Genomic DNA, 19,734 nt, shown 5'->3' with positions numbered 1-19,734 from the left:
TGCGCCTCCCGCGCCGTCATACCGCCGCCGGCCCCCCTCTCTTACCCCTCTAGGCTCTCCGGAGCCCCGCGCTCCCCGCAGAACCCAGCGGCCTCCCGCGACCCCCTAGCCCCCCCTCAGCGCCGCCCCCCCACGCATCCCTCGGCCCCGCGCGCTCTCACGGGCGCTGGCGGCCCCCGGCCCCGCCGCCGCACCTGGCCGCGTCCCCGGACCTGCCCGCGCGGTGACGTGGGGCGGCCCGGGGCCCCTGGCATTGGCCGGGAGGCGGCGTCTCGGCGCGGCTGCCCGGCGCGGGGCTGCGTCTCAGGCCCGCGGCGGAGGAAACGGGCGTGCTGCTGAGTGGCTCGACCCTGGCCGAGGAATAAACAGGAAACAGCGCGCGCCCGGCCCGGCCCGGCCCCCTCCTCGGCCGCAGGGTCCGCCCCGGCCCACAGTGAGGCGCGGTCCCGAGTGCCCAGGCTCCCGGACGGCTGTCGCGGGCGCCGTGAGTACGCGGTGGGCACCGCGGGGGGACGCGGGCAGGGGCGGAGGGGGCATTCGCTGGTCTGGAACTTTTCTCTTTTTGTCATTGGAAAAGGAGGCGGCTTCCTTGGGGGGGGGGGGGAGGGCAGAGCGTTTGCCTGGGCAGAGGCTCCCGGGATGGAGGGGCTGGCGGGGAGGGCGCGCCCGGGAAGGCGCACAGCGGAGGCGCCCGCCGCGTCCGGTTGCCCAGGTTACTTGACGAGCCCCAGGCACCGGCGGAAACTCCTTTCAAGCCAGCAGGGCATCCTTCCTCACTTGGGGTCAGGAATGATTGCCGAGTGGCAGCGGCCACGGAAACCCGCTTAATTTTTGTTTTCCCCAAAGAGTGTTTTAATTGGTGAGAATTAGGTAATTTTCATTTGCTTCTTTTCTCTTCCGCCGTGTCCCATCTCTTCCCTGCTCTTTCCCTCTTCTCTGGAATAATTTTTGGCACCTTCGCATCCCTGGCCCCTCCGAATAGGATTTGGATGCTGCTTTCTCCGTGCTTGCTTCTGCTTTGAGAAGTGTTTATGGAGACCTCCTCTGGGCTGGGCGGCGTGGGGTAGGAGAGGAGAGTGGCCGAACCGTGCTGTGTCCTCCAGCGAGCCTTGGGCAGTTCCTTTGAAGTAGAGATGGGTAGAGGCCGTGGCCAGTGGGGGCTAGAGGAGAAGCAGGGACTGGGGGCTGGCACAGAAGTGGTGCTTCCCCAGCAGGCCTATCTGAGGCCCCTTCCTGCGAGGTGGCTCTTTCCACTCGCTTGTCGAGCCCAGAACACATTGTCGGCCTGTGCTGCCCCTGGGGCCTCAGGCCTGGGCATTGAATTACAGGGAAGGCTGGGTGAAGTCTGCACTGAGGCGACTGTCATTGCAGCAAGCATGCTCTGCATTTTGTATCATTTTGTCCCCCGGTATTTAGCCTAGCATTTACCCCGAGTTTGCTGTTATCTGCCTTGGTACCCTGCACAGTTCTCCAGAATTAAATTCTTTGTGTTCAGGAAAGGATCAGAATGTCCAATTTGAGTTATGATAAAGACAAATGAGCATATCTGGAATTTCCCAGGTACATTTAGTGCGTGGTAGTATTTGGTTTCCTATCAAACCTCTGCGGCTGATGGCCCTTGCAAAGCAGTGCTTTTTAAAACATGGGGGTGAATTCCTCTGGATCTTTGAAAGCTGGATCCCTTTAAGAGCTTCGCTTTGCTGTTGACATTGGAACATGCTGTCAGGAATCAGGGCCGAGCGGGTAAATGCCAGTCAGGGATCTGCTATCATGGAGCTGCAGCTATCTTCCTCCCTGGCTTGAAAAGCTCGCTCTGGCTTCGCGACGTTCTGTCCCTACCCGGGGAAGAGTTTGCCACGGCTGGCGGTGGCTCTTGCTGGTGTGATCTGTGTTTGCCTTGGAGAAACCATCCCCGAGGGAGGGCCGTCTCTTGCATTCTCCCCGGGGCTCGGTTTGCACGATCACCATCCTCCGGTGGAACCCAGCCAGCGCCAGCTGCTGATTAAAGGGTTTGGTGCCAGTTTGCTGGCACATCCTTTGAGAGCCAACAGTCCTCTCCCCGCCCCCTCCTCCCACCAGAAGATATACATACAGAGACAGATATTTATTCCACCCCCCCCTCCCGCTGACAGGAGTCTAAGAATAGTTTTCTTGCCTGGCGCGTGGAGAGGGGGACCAGTCTGCGGGGTGTTTACTGTGCCTGCCCTGGTGGAGCCTGCGTCGACAGCGGCAGCCTGGCACGGCCGCCCCTCCTGCGAGGGCGTCACAGTCTGCCCGGATCTGCCCGGCTGCTGAGGCTCCCTTCCCGGGCTGGACGGCACGGCCAGGCGGGAGGGACTTTGCTCCAGTGGGGGCTCCTGTTCTGATGCCTGTGGTCACGCAGCGGGGCGCTGCCCCTGTGGTTCCGGTTAGGAGGTTGCTCTGTGCCCTAGCGGGACACCTGAGCACCCTCAGGGCTGGGGGGCAGCGCTTCTGTGAGGTAGGGTGCCCCGATCTTTCCAGTGGCCCCCTGCTCCGCTGCTTCTCCTCTTTCTTCTGAATCGAGGCGTATTGATGCTCTATGCCACATCCGCCCTTTTGGGTAAGAGTTAATAGAAAAGAAAGAGAACTCAAGAATCAGTACTGCAAAAGAGCATCGCGTGGTTAACCTGGACGATTTTTAGAAATATTTAACCTAATTCGTGTAGACACTTTGACTGTTAAATGTGAGCAGTGGCAAAATTGCTACGTTGTCCCGAATCGCCTTTCCCTCTCTTCCTTTCTTCCTATCCTTTTTAGGTCTCAGAAAAATCTGGAATCCTCTGTTTTCTGATATCTAAAGTCAAAGAGATTTTCTGCCTACACGGCCTGTGTTAGTCTTGATGTGTATCTTGATGTGTATTACGGGTGTGTGTGGAGGTTGAATCTTAACTTTTAAAATAGTCATGTAAAAGTTTGGACATCTAGGTCACAGGCTATCCCTTTTTAGGGAGATTTTTTTTTGTGTGTGGCATGGTTCACTTCACTTTTAGGCATCTAAAGGAAACAGATGAGACCCTGGCCTATTAATTGCTCTGGAAATATTGGGTCTGGATTTTCAGTTAACGTTTTTTTTTTCCTCTAGCACAGGCGGACTTGAAAATAATGTTTGTGTGGTCACATGTCCCTGTGAGTTAAGTATGGATTACTTTTCTTTGAATTCCCCCCAAAAATGGTACTTGGGCCAGTTTAGCTGTTTTTTTGTGAGGATTTTTCTTTCCACCAAGCTTGTTTTCCGGATAGGTCTTGGAAATTATGAAGAACATAGCTATAATTTCTCCCCTGATTGGCACTGGAGAGCTTTCCCGGACAAAAATAAGGTGGTCCTGTGCCAAATGGTTGACTTTTCTAGAAGAAAAACTCTAAAGGGTATGCAAAAAGTCCTCTGGTTAATATATTGGCATTCCCAGAACCCACTAAAACCCCGGCAGCGTGCCAGACTCCACTTAATGAGGACGCAGAGTATCTGGCACAAATCCCTCTGAGCAGGGGAGCTGGGAACTGGATGTCCACACCCTTGAGTAATTTTTAATGACTGTACTTCTGTTTTGCAGATTTTTCTCTGTACGCCCCTCACAACTGACCCCCACCTCACCCCCACCCACGACTCCATCCATTTATTTCCTCATTTCCTTTGCACTGGAAAAGTGTTGAGATCCCCAGGTTAAGACTCCCTTGAGGGGTCATTTCGGGGTGTGTGGGTTCTTTTGTCCTTGTCGGTTTTCCTTTTCTTTCTTCCTTCTTTGGGGGGGGGGGAGGGGAAAGGCGAGAAGAGGAACAGAAAAGGAGATGACAGCTTTTTTTTTTTATGATTGTTTATTGTCTGCTGGAAAAAAGAAAGCATTTAAGAACCTTGAAGTTTGTCAGACAGTTTATATGACAGTGCAAGTTGGTGCTTGCCAAGCTCCAGACAGATTGTTCATGTTACATGACAGGGATAAATAAGTTACTGCTGCCTCTAGCAGGCTTGCACTGAGTCGCCCTGTGCGGGGCTGGCTGCTGCCTGGGGGGGCGGCCTGCCCTGGGTGCTCGGGTGCCCCCCGGTCAGCCTCTCTCACTGCTTGGAATTTGGTGACTGCAGTTGGAAACGAGCAGGGTGTGTCTTTTGCTTTTATTTTCCTCGGGTGCTGCAGGGCAGCAGACTCCACCCAGCCACTCCCTGTCCTTTCTTTGCCGGGCTGCTTCCTTCCCTGCTCCTCTTTCTGCTTCTCCCCTCTCCCCCTCCCTCTCCTCCTCCAAACTAGGCCAGACGCCCGGCACCCATTCTTCTTCCCGGGAGACCTGCTTCGGAGGAAACGGAGCTTCCTTCCTAGCTGCTCAGGGACTCAGGTTTCGAAGCCAAGTTGCAGGCTGTTGACAGTGGTGCAGACCCTGGGGACAGACGGTTGGAGAGGAGACGGGGCGCCGCCCTGGACAGGGCGCTGGGGGCCGGGGGCCGTCCTTGCGGAAGGGACCCTCGTCTCTAGCAGTTTGGGTGCTCCGCTGGCGGACTGACAGGTGTAAGAGCTTCCCAGTCTCACTAGAGCTCGGTGGACATGCTGCTCTTTTACAAAGCCACCACCTGACTGGTCCTCTTTGAAGGCAAAGTCTGGGTCTTGGGGAGTAGAATGCTGTTAAGGTGGCGTGAACAAGGTCTGTTTGTCCTCCTCCACGTGGCCCCTCAAAGCAAGGCGGCTCCATCCAGGGTGCCCAGAGCACCCATCCCCCCCTCCACCTGGCCTGTGCTTCCTCCACGCCAGGTGCGTTGAGGACCCTCCGTGCGGTGCCCAGTGCCTCTCCTACCCCCGTGGTTTGCCGGAGCCGTGGGGCTTCGTGGGCTCCTCGGTGCCCTCCCCCCTCCTCCACCGTGCTCTAGAGGTGGGCTGGGCTCACGGGTGCTGTGTCACCTTTGGTGGCACTGGGGGCATTTCCATAGTAAAATCTCAATGCTCCCAGGAGCTCAGGGTGGCCAGGCTACTGTTGGAATGGCCCGTGGGGCAGTGAGCAGCGGGGCCTCTGGCCAGGCTGCTTCCACTCCAGGGACAGCAACACCACGCGCTCCCGGAGCGCCCACTCCTGCCAGGCTCTGCCCTGAGGGCTGGATGTTTGTGAACTAACGGGGACCTCCTGGCACCTGAAGGCTTCAGGACAGCTGCCATCCCCTGGGACACACCTGCAGCCATGGTCCAGTCCGGGCTGTCAGTCCGCTCCATGGCCTGGGCTGTCTCCTCTGGAAGGATAAAGATGGGTCCAGACCGGAAGTGTGTCCTCGGGGCCACTTGCCAGCTGGGCAGCGTGGCCTGAGACTTTTCTTTCACTGCCTCTGGTGGGGTCCCAGGAGGCCTCGTCAGAGTTAACCAGAGAAACAGAACTGATAAGATACAGCTGTATTTAAACATGGAGATTTATTATAGGGATTGGCTCATGCAGTCATGGGGATTGGAAAGTCCATGACTGTGGGGCTGACCATAAGCTGGAAAATCCCATGAAAGTGAAGTTACATTGTCCTATGGGAAGCTGGCTGACTGAAGAAAATGCAGAAATTCTTTCTGACTTCTGAAATCCTCAGTGAGGGCTTTTAAACTAGATAAAGAGTCCTCTTGTTGCCAAGGGCAATCTCCCTTGTTGATTGTAGATGCAGTCTGCCATCAGTAGATGCAAATCCATCTGGTCTGCCATTGGTAGATGCAAATCCATCTATGAATTATCCTCAGTATTAATCAGGCCAGACCTTACTTGAACAAACAACTGGGCTCACTAACCTAGCCAAGCTGACTCACGGAATTAACCATTGCGGGACTCTGTCCAACCAGCAAGCCGCCGGGCTCCTTCTCTTTCCCCCTTTTATCTTTCCCTTTAGCACCCTTCCCTGTTCTTACTTAGAACCTCTGCTCTCTGGGCTTCCCTTGTCTGCGGCCAGAGCCTATGTTTTGAGAAGTGGACTGTCAGCAGCAGCCTTGTCTTTGTACACATTGTACCTTGAGTTCCTTGAAAGAGAGGCCAGGTCAGAATCAGCAGGAGCTCTGTTGCCTAATATTTATTCAGCTAGACGCTTTAGTGTTTTAAAGATGCAGCAAACCTAATCATCACAGCGTGTTTGGCGAGAGGCATTCCTGCTGCATTTTGCTGGTGGAGAGACAGAGGTGCGTGCTGGCTAAGTGGCCCGCTGGGTTTGTGTGTGGGTGGGCTGTGGCCTCTGTTTCGTTGTCTACCCACTCAGGAATCCAGCTTGTCTCTGTGTGCTGAGGAACAATTTTGGTCCCTTGACTCTCCTACCTGAAAAAAAAAAGAAAAAAAAAAAAGAAAAAAAATCATCCTTTCCAGAGTCTCTGTTTGCGCCAAAGCCGTGTAGTCTGATTTGCACCAGTGCTGACTGCTGTGTGCTTCCTGTGAAAGGCTGTCCACTTTGGGCAGAAAGAAAGTCTAAGATGATGGAACCCCCAGGGCATCCCAGATAATGCTCGCACCCTTGGGCCTGGCAGGAGAGGCCTTGGGTGCTCGGGTCCCCAGGGAGCAGGGAAGGAGAGGGGCCCTGTGCTCAGCAGGGGCTTGGCGGAGCCGGTGGCTGGACATGCTGTCTACCCCCCTCCCCCGTCCTCTGTATGGACGGAGGTTAGGGCGCCCTGCGCGCTTCAGGATGTTGCCGAGCTTTCCCGCTTGGGCCCACTGGCCTCCCCAGGGATGAGAGCTGAAGGACTTCCCGCCCGGAAGGTCCTGAGCCTCGGCCTGCAAAGCCTCTGCTGCTTTATGGTGCGTTCCACGTTGGTCAAGGAGGTCGGCACCAAGGCCACGGAGCCGGCCACGGAGCGGCCCCTTCTGTCCACGTCTGGGGGAACGAGCATGCCCTGATCATCCCCTGTGAAATCCCCTTCCCAGATACCTTCTCTGGATTCCTGCCCTTTGCTTTTGTAGGAAAAAGAAATCATCACCTCCCCCTGTTATAGAGTTAGCAAGATGATTAAGGAAATGTGGAAACAAAGACAAAATAAAAATAAAAACGACCAAAATTGTCTGTGACTCCCTTACTTCCAAAGCTAATCACAGTTAACAGTTTAGTATATTCTTTCCAGGCTTATTTATGATTTTTAAAATAAAGTCAGGTATAGAATTTGTTCGTTTTTTAAGTTAGCATTCTATTGTGAATTTTTCATAGAATTTAAATCATCTCCAAAAATATCATGTCTCATGACTGTATCATAGTCTACTTTTGAGATGGTATGATGATTTTTATGTGTGTTTTGGTCTTTGGGGGCTGTTTCTAGTTCTGAGAATATTACTACCTGGAAAATTTTTTACTACATCTTTTGGATAGATTTCTGAGAGGGAAATGGGTGGGCATGTGGACTTTTAAAAGCTCCTTGAAAAGTCTATTAGATTGGTTCTCACAAAGGTTGTGGCAGTTTACCATCCCACAGATAGGGAGGGTGGCTGCATTTTGCCAATATTGAATATTAGGGTGAAAAAAAAACTTGGCGAATTTGACATTGAGCCCATGTGCTGTTTTTTGTTTTTGTTTTTTTAAGATTTATTTATTTAATTAATTCCCCCCCCTCCCCTGGTTGTCTGTTCTTGGTGTCTATTTGCTGCGTCTTGTTTCTTTGTCCGCTTCTGTTGTCGTCAGCGGCACGGGAAGTGTGGGCGGCGCCATTCCTGGGCAGGCTGCACTTTCCTTTCACGCTGGGCGGCTTTCCTCACGGGCGCACTCCTTGCGCATGGCCAGCTCCACACGGGTCAAGGAGGCCCGGGGTTTGAACCGCGGACCTCCCATATGGTAGACGGACGCCCTAACCACTGGGCCAAAGTCCATTTCCATGTGCTGTTTTAATTTTCCTTCCTGTCCTTTTAATTATAAAAACCCAGGCTTGTATCGTCTGGACTATAGGTGAAAAGTTTGCTCTTTGCTAGGATTTTTGTTATGGGCCAATGCAATGATGTTAGCAGGTGATCCCTGGAGGGATAAGACCTAGTGATATTTGAAATTCAGATTAAATTCTGCTCAGCTAGTTTAAGGGAAATAGTCTAATTATCCATATTTTTAGAACAGAAAGGATTTATGGCTAAAGCTTCGCCTGGCTTTCCCCCACTACCCCGCCCTTCCACAGGGTGCCCCGAAATCGCCAAGCAGGGATGGGAGAGCCCCTGGAGTCTTGTTCCGCCACTTCTTCACTTTGAAAAGCTGTCTCCACTGAGCTGTGTCCCTGAGGATTCGAAGGTCGAGTCACTTACTGGCCTGTGCTCTTCACTGTGGTGCCTGCTGGGGGCACTTCACTCTCTCCCCTGCAAGAGCTCAGGGGGAGCCCCCAGGTGCACAGCCCTCACCAGTGTCTGGCCTTCTCAGCGTGTCGCTCCTCACGCTGGAGAGAGATGATGGGTGCAATGACCTGATCGAAAGCCATTCAGTTTCGTTCGCTTCCAAAGAAGCCTTGCATTCACCATGAACCAGACTAGAAGGAGTCATGCTTATCTCAGGTCCATCAGACGTGCTCAGCAAGGGTGAGTGGGGCCGGGTCCTCCGTGCTCTTGGGTGCCTGCTCGGCCATCGTGAGCAGGCCCGGTTCTCTCTGCTCAGGCGAAGCTTTCCACGTGCCTGTTGTCAGGTGGTGGCTGATGTGGTGGCGACAGCCAGGGCGCCGGCTCCTTTTTCAGGTCTGGATCTTCCTGAGGCTGTATGGTAGATGACAGGTGCCGCTCCAATTTCCAAACAGCACTGGCTTTGTGGAAGGCAGCTGGGAGGGTGCGTTGGTGGTGGGAGGTGGACATGTGCTGGAGGTTGCCCAGAGGTGGAGGCAGGCCAGGGACCCCGTGGACCCTGAAGCACTGTCAACACCATGACTGCAGTTGGTAGGGGCTGGACGAAGGCAACACCTGGACTGCCCTTCTTGGGGACGGGGGCATCTTCATGCTGCCAGCCTTTGCATGTCTTCATTTCCTCAGATGAGGCAGAGGTGTGGGTAGAGGAAGATGCTGCCCATGGGAGGTGCATGCTTGTGATGTTTTTGTACTGGTTGCTGAGAAATTTACTTAGGGCCTTGTTTTAGTTTGCCAAAGGGCTGCTGATACAAAGTACAAGAAATGTGTTGTTTTTTTTGGGTGAAAGCGTACAATTCCAAGGCCGTGAAAAGTACAACTCGAGGCACAGTAAGAGGTGCTTTCTCACCAAAGTCAGCTCCATGTGTTGAAGCAAGATGGCGGGCAAGCTCTTCCTGGTCTCTCCTTCCCCTCCAGGCTTCCTCTTTCAGGCTCTACTGCTCCTCTTCCTTCCTGATTTCAGCTGCGAACTGGCCTAGGGCTGTCTCTTTCTGGGCCTCCTCTATCAGTCTTGGCTCTTCTGCTCTCTTTCTAAGTTCAGCTGAGAGCTATCAGGCATATAGCAGGGCTCGGCTCCTCTTGAGCTGCTCTATGGGCCCAGCCTCTTGGGTTTTTTGTGCTTAAGTGATCCTCTCACAATGTAGAATCAAAAATATGCGGGCTCCCTTTTTCCCCATGTCTTTCTGTCCATGTGATTTTATATCAGACCCACCAAGGGGGTGGAGTCTCAACCTGAGTTGCTTCACTGCTGTTGTCCAACCAAAGCCCTAAATCAGTCTTATCAAGTAATGTAATCAAAGGCCCTCAGCTGGAATTTGATGCAATCAAAGGGTACCACACCCAGAGGAATAGATTAGTTTAAACCATTTTTCCCTTTTTGGAATTCATAAAATAATCTCAAACCGCCACAGACTTTTTGGGTGATGGAAAGATACACCTGTTTACTTTTTCCTTGTTTGTTGTTGGCTGTTGTGTATGTGTGGGGTTGATGGACTTTTGTTTAATTTGACCTTACAGTGTTTGGCTTGCTTCTTTGGCAGCATGATGAAGTGCCAGAATATGTTTTCTAATGGGGTCAGAGGGCTCTTTTGGACATAATGCATGTATGATTTCAAGGATAGAGGTAATGTTTACTGTTTGTCAGCTGTTTGTGAACATTTGTTTTTCTGCTACTTCAGCTGTGAAGATAAACATGCCCTTCAAAAAGGTTAGGTTCATCCTTTGGTGTTTAAATATGAGATTTGGAAACTTTTTATTTCTAAACTAGAGGTCCTGAGATTTTTTATTTTTTTCCATCTGAAGAGTAATGTAAAAATAATAAACAAGTATTGCATAAATACAGTTGTAATTAGCATTATGTGGGAAACAGTCCAGAAAAATGATGTTTGCTTTTTGATGAATAAAGTTGGATGTTTGTTATTTAATGGGCCTCTTCGGTGCAGCACTCTGTCAGTTCACAGCATGGTTTTACATGTTGGGTTTTCTGAATCCGGGCATCCCAATGTGCCTGGGAAGGGGGGAGGTGCTGAGGACGGCAGGGCGTGTGGGGCTGGACAGGGTCTGGACGAAGAGGGCAGCGGGTGGACACTGAAGTCAGGAAGAGAAGGGCTTGGTGCCTGATGCCAGCGTGTGAACTCGGTAGAGTGAGGCAGTTTAACTGCCCAGGGCGGTCCCAGCTGGTACTGAGTAAAAGGGAGCAGCATTATCTCTATTGTTGTTGTTACTGCTGCCTCATGGCCCCAGCCTGAAGTAGGGTCACCTTCTGGTGTGGGACGCTTCTCGCATCCTTTGCTGGAAAATCAGCCAGCCGGTCAGCCTGGCGAGGGACCCAGGCCCCTGGGCGTGGGCATGCCCGCCTTCTTTCTAGTACCATCTAGTCATTTGAGTCAGGGGTGTGGTCTCGTCTATAGTTCTTTAATACTTGATATTTGCTCACATTTTGCAAAATGCTTAAATATCATTCTCCATGCGTTTCTCCCCCAGAGGAAGTAAGTTTATCCCTTGCATGTGGTTGTAATAATGCCTTGTCTTTGCAAACCCTTTTTTTTTTTTAACTTTTTAAAGCTTTTTGCACATAACAGCTAGTTTCATGTTCCTTGACTTTAAGAAAAAAATAATTCATGAACTGTACATTGGGGTGTAATTAATGGATTTGTTCCTGATTCTTCTCGGATGCGGCTGTTAGCAGGCGGAGTGGAATCCAGGTCAGAGTTTATTTTAATGTGGGAAACTGAGTTGGAAGGGGCTGCCGTGTCGCTCTCCACGCCAGATAGCAAGATGCTTTCAGACGGCCATGGGGCAGAGGCTTTGCGGCTTGGCCAATGGGCAGGCATCCAGGCGACATGATTTTGCGAGGGTAAAGCACTAGAAATCGAATTCCAAAGTGCAAATAGTTAAATCAAGGTGGCGAGAGCGACCAAAAGGTGGAGGAACTCCTTCTGGGATTAAAAAACAATTGTAGGTGTTGGCAAATATAGCAAACATAAACGTTTTGGAATCTGAGCAAATGCTGGGGTTTGCAGATGATGGAGCAGGGGCTCTGGCACCCTCTGCTTGCAGATGGGGGTCCCCGGTGCACTTGGACTTCTGTGCCCGGCGCGTGGGGGCCTTGGGCTTCTGGCGTGGTATCAATTTGCTCAGCTGTCTGTGCAGGTTAACTTCAGTTCTGCGTCTCCCTTCTAGCAAAATAATTTTCCATTCCCTGTCCTGGCCCTTTATCCCAGTTATGGCATCCTGTCGGCCGCCTCCCCTTCCTCACCGCGGTGGCCGACCAGCGCCTCCCGCCCACCTGCTCGGCGCCCCCCTGCCCTCCCGGTGACTGCTGCTTGTTTTCTGCTCTGCTGCTTATTGTTGGGTGCAGCTCTGACTCCTTTGCTTTGGCTGCCAAGCTTTATACGTTCCTGTGTGCCTGCTTGTATTCCAAGTGACAGCACGTGCTTTGCAGCTTTCTGCTCTCTCTCTACCCCAGATCCAAGAACCCTCACTCCAAGCGGCGTGTTTCAGCTGCATGTGCTCGCTCTTTGAGAACCCTGAGTTTGGGTGCCGGGGAATCAGCAGTGAACCTGGTAAATAGATCTGAAGCCGATAACAAAGAGGCAGAGAACTGGAGTGTCTTGATGTGTTTCCTGATTTGGTCCCCCCTAGTTTCTGGCAAGAATGGAAGACCCCACTAACAATGCTTTAGGTAACCGTTCAATAGTTGAGGTGGCAAATGAAGTGTTCGCCCAGGTCCCCGAGTCATTAGTTCGTGTGATCAATACGTTGTAAGTAACTACGGCAGAGTGGGGTCCATTTGTAGTGACACACAGAGCAGTCAGTGCACAGCTTGCAGTAAAAATAGATCTACCTCTGTTGAAGGTTTTCTGCCTTGAAGGAAACTGCTGATGAGAATGTGCTGTTTGCATTTCCTTAGGAACGAGGGATGGAGCCGCTAAGAAAGTCTATTTTTGGCTACCGTACCATTTGTTTATTTATTATTATTTTATTTTTTAAATTTATTTCTCTCCCCTTCCCTCCACCCCCAGTTATTTGCTCTCTGTGTCCATTCGCTGTGTGTTCTTCTGTCCTTCTATCCTTATCAGTGGCACCAGGAATCTGTGTTTCTTTTTGTTGTGTCCTCTTGCTGTGTCAGCTCTCCATGTGTGCGGCGCCATTCTTGGGCAGGCTGCACTTTCTTTTGCGCTGGGAGGCTCTCCTTACGGGGCGCACTCCTTGTGTGTGGGGCTCCTCCACGTGGGGGACACCCCTGCGTGGCATGGCACTCCTTGCGCGCATCAGCACTGCACATGGGCCAGCTCCACACGGGTCAAGGAGGTCTGGGGTTTGAACCGGGGACCTCCCATGTGATAGGTGAATGCCCTATCCATTGGGCCAAGTCCACATCCCGTCATACCATTTGAATGTATTCCCTGCTACTGGATAATATAGTGGTAAGTGGGTGTATTAAAGTCGTTTGCGTGTTTAGCATTGAGAGAAGATGACAAGATGTCAGTGGACCCTCTGGCTTGCTCTTAGTTGTCGTAGGACAAAGCCTCGCAATGCACAGTAGAGAAATCTGAGCTGCTTTGGAAAGTTGACTGGCAGACCAAGGAACTCTTTTTTTTTTTTTTTAATATAAAGCAAATTAGCTAATTACTTATTAAATTTAGGTGCTTTCCTGAAATAACTATGATCACATAGCATCAATAAACATGGTGATAAATAAAGCACACACGTGAGAAGTGGTGATAGAAAAACTTGCTCTTGGCAGTCCATGGGCTCTTCTATTGGCAACACTCCATTCTGTAATCTGTTTGTCAGAATTTTGGGGGCTGTCTTTTTCTACATCCTGCTCTAGTCAAACCATGTTTGGTTTTAGGTCTCCCTGCTCCTGTGATGCAACCTGCCCAATAAAGCCTGCCCATTAGTTCAATAGTTGAGGTGCAGCTTCAGTCTCAGTGGAGATTAAACGGGCTCACTCCCTCTATCTGTCACTGCAGAATGGTTTCGAGCTCAGAACCTCTTCCCTTCATGTGGAAAGCTTAGCGGGTAGAATTCTGTTGTGGGCATTGGGATTGGTTATATACTCACATAGAGGATCTCACCCTTGAACTCCAAATCTTTCTACCTCACTGTCTACTGGTCATCTCCATTTGGAGACCAGAGTCATCTCCAGGTCAGCATGACTAAAAATGCATTCCAGATCCCTATCCCCCAGCCTGCGCCTCGTGCGTTCTCCTGTTGCTGTAAATGGCCCTCCCGTTTGCCCAAGGATTCAGTCTAAACATCTTGGGGTCCTCCTTGACCTTTCATTTCTTTTTCCATACCCCATCCAATCCATCCACAAATCCTGTTAATTTTGCCTTCAAATTCTACCCCAAATCTGGCCATTTATCACCATCACCACCACCATCACCTCAGTCTGCTTCCTCCAGGTACCTTCCTGGTGGTCCAGTTCAACACACAGCAGCCAAAATACCTGCTGAGGACGTGGGGCCGGGGCCAGTCGGTATGGGGCGAAAGGCCGTCCCACCTCACTGACTACCAGTCAGCGTCAGAGCTCGGTGCAAACACCAAGCCACGCTGGAAAGGCTCAAGTACCGGGAGAAAGCGAAAGGGGTGAGGTTGTGAACAAACAGCAGGTACATTTTGATCTCCTTAAACTCTGTAGGTTTCCAATTACCCACATTTCATTTTTATTTGACTGCCTTTTTCCCCCCAAAGTCAACTACATATTAGAAGCCAGGAGAAGCAATTGTTTTCTGGATTGACTCTTGCCTCCTCCCTCTCGTCCCCAAATTCAATTTGCTGGATAAATAAATTATGGATGAATTAGATATATTTGTATGTTTAAAGCAAATTTATGAGAATGTAAAAGATCATCAGATTTATTACTTGTCTTAAAACCTTTGTCCATAGAAGTCGTTTTCTCTTTAGACAAGAAGTCTCTGTTGTTATCTTGGTTCTCCTAAGCTGATTTCTTCTGTTACTGGGGTCATAAAAAGTTCAAAGTAGAGAAAACTCTTGTCTCTGCATCTTTTTTCCATCTTTCAAAGAAGATTTACGTGTTTGACAGGTACCTGGAAGCCTGACTCATCTTCCAGACATCTGACGGTGCTTTCGTTCTGATATTAGATCCACCTTCTTGGATTTAGCTTTGTTGCTTTGGGTTTCAAAGGCACAAGGATTGTGGAAACCAAGCACCTCCGGGAACAAGGGAGGAAAACTTGAATAAGACAAATTCCGAAGGGTGGAGATGCCTGCAGTTCATTTCTATGATGGCCCTCCGCCTCCACGCAATATTCCATTATACCACTCACATGCTGGTCTCCGACAGGACCACTTCCTTCCCTGGGAAGGCTGGGGCACTCCCTGCCCCGGCTCCCTGTTCTTGGCTGTGTTGGGAATCTCTGATTTGAACTGACTCCTCGAAGAAGAGATCTGGAGCATCAATCACTGTCTTCCAGAATAGCACTGGGGAGATTTTAAAAAGCCTGCCTCTGTGCCTTTCCCGTGTTCTCCAGAATGGTCATGTGTTACTATTTTTAAAATGAGAAAATTCCCAGTAAGCTTGATTTATTAAGGCCATGGAATAAAAAGTCAATTAAAAAATGGTGAAAAAGCCATCTGATCGTATCTTCTTCAGCATTCTAGAATGGTGGGTGAAGTTGCCATGGGGATGGGAAGGTTTACTCTCCACGGAGAGTGGCTCCATCTGGTCCTGCGTCGCTCTGGGAGACGAGACGAGCCGTCCTCCTCAAAGTGGGATTTCTCATTGGATGTGGAAACACACACAGAATCACCATTCAACCCTTTCCCCCTCTAAGTCACCATTTAGCTTTGATCTAGTAATAGAAAATGTTTAAAAATATTCCTGTATGGAACTTCTGATGGCTGTTGCCTGCTGTTACCTGTGCGACTATGCATTATTTAACCATCTAAAGTGCTTCTGTCTCTCCTGTTGGAATGGAGATGTTTTCTGAACAAGGTGTTCAATACTAATACTTTCGGATCACAGTTGGACTTAGTTTCCTTTTGTCGAAGTGCCAGCGTTGCTGTCAGAGGCACTGTTTTCCTATCTCTTTTGCGTTACCCTTTGGAACTCTGGTTTCCTTCTGTTCGTACCGGTAGACTTTGTCTCAATTTAGAGACCTGGTTGTACTGTTCCACACTGGGGTTGAGGGTTGTGGGGAGACAGACATAGTGCATGTGGATAAAGGTCAAGTTTGCCTCGAGTGAGGTTTTTACAAGTGATTTTTAAGAGAGCAGCTTTCTCTGAGTGGTTCTCTGAGAACTTCGGGACTGGCATAGCGGCAACGCTGGCTCATGCATGCCTGGAAGCTGCTCCCCGGAATCAGGGTGGCCTTCTTGGGAGCGGGTAAGGGCGCTAGACCCCAGGGCACCCGGTTTGGGCATTGCACCTAGCACTCGATTTTGGCTGTGTGGTCTTGGTTCCTGCACCTGGAAGCGGGGGTGATGACATGTGTCTTGTCTGTCTCCAGGGTTACTGTGCCAGATAGGCGATGTGCATCCAGGCTTATAGGTGACAGGCAGGTGACGTGCAACCAGGTTTACAGGAGACAATCAGGTAGGTGACGTGCATCCAGGCTTACAGGAGACAATCAGGTGATGTGCATCCAGGCTTACAGGTGACAATCACATAGGTGACAGTGCATCTAGGCTTACAGGTGACAGTCAGGTGGGTGACGTGCATCCAGGCTTACAGGAGACAATCAGGTAGGTAACATGCATCCAGGCTTATAGGTGACAGGCAGGTGACGTGCATCCAGGCTTACAGGAGACAGGTAGGTGACGTGCATCCAGGCTTACAGGTGACAGTGCATCCAGGCTTACAGGTGACAATCACATAGGCGACAGTGCATCTAGGCTTATAGGAGACAATCAGGTAGGTAACATGCATCTAGGCCTATAGGTTACAGGCAGGTGACGTGCATCCAGGTTTACAGGTGACAATCAGGTAGGTGACGTGCATCCAGGCTTACAGGTGACAGGAACGTGACAGTGCATCTAGGCTTACAGGTGACAATCAGGTGGGTGATGTGCATCCAGGCTTACGGGTGACAGGGAGGTGACAGTGCATCCAGGCTTACGGGTGACAGGAAGGTGGCAGTGCATCCAGGTTTACAGGTGACAGGTGGGTGACGTGCATCCAGGCTTACGGGTGACAGATAGGTGACAGAGCCCCTGCGGAGGGGACTGGGTCCTTGGGAGGCACGGCTGAGCCCACTTCCTGGGTGTTGCAGCGATGGCCCTGGACAGGATCGTCATGGCTTTGGCCATGTCTGGCTCACGTCCTTGGGTGGATCCGCTGCAGCAGCTCTGCGGGGCCCGGGGAAGCCTTGGCTGGTGCTGAACTCTGTGGTCCGTGTGCCTAACTTAGATGAACTTCCAGACAGTGGCCAGACAGGATGCCGTTCTGCTCTTGCCTGGGAGATGGGGTGGTCATGTCCCTGCTGGCAGGGGGCCATGTGGAATGGGCCGATTCTGTTTCAGGGTGCCAGCGTGGAAGGCAGGCCGGCGACGCAGTTACTCGTTCCCAGCTCCAGCGCCATGTCGCAGCATCCCCGGCACTGCTCCTCAGTCTTCCCTTCTGCGGGCTCAAGTCTCTGGCCTCAGCTTGCTCTCAGGGCACTCGTGCTGGGCGCCCTCGTCCAGTGCTCCGTCCTGGGGTTGGGTCCTGTCGTGACGACGGAGAAGGAGATTTGCCGCAGGGCTGCCAATGCAAAGTACCAGAAAAGGGCTGGCCTTTAGAATGGGAGATTCTTTAGGGGTGAAAGATTACAGTTTGGAGGCTGTGAAACATCCCAGATCAAGGCGCCATCCCAGGTGCTTTCTCACCACGGTCAGCTCCTGTGATCCCGAGGTCTGGAAGTGTGGCGGTCAGGCATACAGCACGGCTCGTCCCAGCTCACTGAGCTGCTCGGGGGCCCAGCCCCTCAGGTGCCCCTTCTCATGCCTCTGGGCTCCTCTTTCCTGCAGTCCTCTCTCTTGCATGGCAGGGTCAATTTGGCAATTTCCTCTCTCTCTGTGTCTCTCTCTGCCTACATCAGCCCCAGGGGGCAGGCAGAGCCCCGAGCCGGCCTCACTGCCGTAGTCCATCCGCCAGGGCCTCACCGTCACAGGAATGGGTTAGTTCCACAGCGTCATCCTTCTCTTTCTGGGAGTCATAAAAGAACTTCGAACTGCCCCGGAGCTCCCCCTGCAGCCCCAGTCTAAGCAGCCAGCGGGGAGGGCTACTCGAATCCCGTCCTGATCCTGGAACCCTTGGGAGTCCGACTCCAGGCCCAGCACCCAGATGTCTGCTTTTCCCAGCTGCGGGTGGCACCCTGACAGTCCAGGATTTGACTTTCTTCTTTTCCAGGATGGGAACGCGAGGCAGGAAACGGGCCCGGGTTTATGGCGCGGTGAGGTAGGGCTCGCCGTCTCCGCTCTCGAAAACACGAGGCCACTGGACTCGACGCCCGCTTGGGCAGTCCCTTTGCTTTACGGGAAGGATGGCAGACTCGCTCGCGCTGTTCCGCTTTGCATGATTTCTGAGCGCCTTGGAGCTCCCTGGGTGGGACGGACGCCTCCTTTCTTTGGGTGGTTACGTTTCGTCTTGCTTTGTGCGCCCAATAAGCGGAGCGACTGTGGTGCGTGCCTGGCTAGTGAAGGGAAAAGCTGAGTGCGAGAGGAGACGGGGCGTGTGGGGTGCTGGCCGGCAGTCTCGGCTGGCAGACACACCCAGGTGGGAGGCCTTTTAGGACCCCAAGAGGACCGCCGGGTGACGGCCTGGGTGTGCCGGTGCACGAGAGGCCACAGGACGGTGGGCGGCTCTGGCAGGCATGCAGACACCTGTTCCGTCGGGACCCCCACGCACGCCACTGTGGGGGCTCCTGCCTGTACCCCGAGCCTGCCCTGCCAGGCTTTGGCCCCTGTGGATGAGGTAGCCCACTGGTGTCCTTGGGTTCCTGCTGGTGGGGGGACCCAGTCCCTGGAAGGGTGGCCCTCATTGGTGGGATGCCCCTGAGGTGTGGGGGGTGAACTGGTCGTGCCCCTTGGGAGGCGTCTGCACCCCCACTTTGCCAGTCGTGCTCTCTGGCCATCGGTGCAAGTATTAGTCAGCCAAAGGGGTGCTGATGCAAAATACCAGAAATGGTTGGTTTTTATAAAAGGTGTTTATTTGGGGCACGAGCTTACAGATGCCAGGCCATAAAGCATAAGTTACTTCCCTCACCAAAGTCTATTTTCACGTGTTGGAGCAAGGTGGCTGCCGATGGCTGTGAGGGTTCAGGCTTCCTGGGTTCCTCTCTTCCCAGGGCTCAGCTCCTGTTTTCTCCGCAAGGTCAGCTGTAGACTATCAGGTGAACGTTTCTGTCTCTTTCCCCGGGGCTCCAGCTTAAAACTTCAGCATCAAACTCCAACATCAAAACTCCAACATTTCCCGTGCCGCTGACGACAACAGAAGCGGACAAAGAAACAAGACACAGCAAATGGACACAGAGAACAGACAACCGGGGGGGTGGGGAATTAAATAAAATAAAATAAATCTTTAAAAAAAACCTCCAACATTAAGAACCCCCAACTCTGTCCTTTGTCATGCCTTTTATCTGTGAGTCCCCACCCACCAAAGGGTGGGTGGGCACAAGAGGTTTACATGATTACTTAATCAAGCAAACCTCTGAATCCAGTATAATCTAATATGCCCAGAGGGAAAGATCAGTTTGCAAACATAATCCAGTATTTCTTTTTGGAATTCATCAGTGATATCAAACTGCTGCACTGCACTGAAAGCTTTGGCCTTGCCCGCTCCCAGGCAGCCTCGGATGCAAAGGGCATTGCTCAGGAGTCAGTGCACTTGGCCTAAAACCCGAGGCACTGATGGAGACGCTGATGGGGGGATGCCCACGGTGATTCCCTGGGGTCCTTGCACACCTGGGGCGGCTCACGGCCTCATCCTTGGTGCTGGAGCCCAGGCCTGGAGTCCAGTGGGGTGTTGGTGAAGGCAGCGGAAGGGTCCTGGGCACTTTCCCCCTGCAGCCTCCTGCCTGCCCCGGGGCTCTCCCAGCCTCATGTGGCTCTCTGGGCTGGGGCTGCATGCCTGGATCTGCTCTCCAACTCGAGGTGTTTCTTCTTGGCTGCTTTTTTATCATCCAAGACCATGTCTGCCTTCCCACCCTCTTCTGGGCTTCCTTAGAATTTGATCACATGTGTACCTGCGTGTGAGTCCACACATGCTTATGTATGTGTGTACATATCTGTAAGTGTGTGACTGCAAGTACATATATATGTGTGTGTATATGTGGGTGACTGCAACTGTGCACACCTAAGTGTGTCTTTATGTGAGAGTATGTGTGCCTGTATGTTGCATATATGTGTGAGAATGTGCATGTGTGTGCGCATGTGTGCGAATGTGAGTTTGAATGTGTGTGCATATGTATACGTATTTGG

At 51.9% G+C, this 19,734-nt stretch overlaps 1 protein-coding gene across 3 annotated transcripts in view; it reads left to right on the top strand.

Moving 5' to 3' along the window:
• Positions 1–19,734, top strand: part of LDLRAD4 (low density lipoprotein receptor class A domain containing 4) — a 460,618-nt gene that overhangs the window by 2,185 nt on the left and 438,699 nt on the right. Inside the window, exon 1 of one of the 3 annotated variants that reach the window (XM_012529617.4) lies at positions 206–484. The exons of 1 other annotated variant lie outside the window; for it this stretch is intronic. The gene's annotated coding sequence lies outside the window, so the exon portion shown is untranslated. Of the gene's footprint in view, positions 1–205; positions 489–19,734 lie in introns of those variants that run through there. One more of the 3 variants, XM_023592137.3, reaches the window with a different exon arrangement.

Source organism: Dasypus novemcinctus, chromosome 16 (assembly GCF_030445035.2).
Source record: "Dasypus novemcinctus isolate mDasNov1 chromosome 16, mDasNov1.1.hap2, whole genome shotgun sequence".
Classification (NCBI taxonomy): domain Eukaryota; kingdom Metazoa; phylum Chordata; class Mammalia; order Cingulata; family Dasypodidae; genus Dasypus; species Dasypus novemcinctus.
This window is presented reverse-complemented; position numbering and strand designations above follow the sequence as displayed.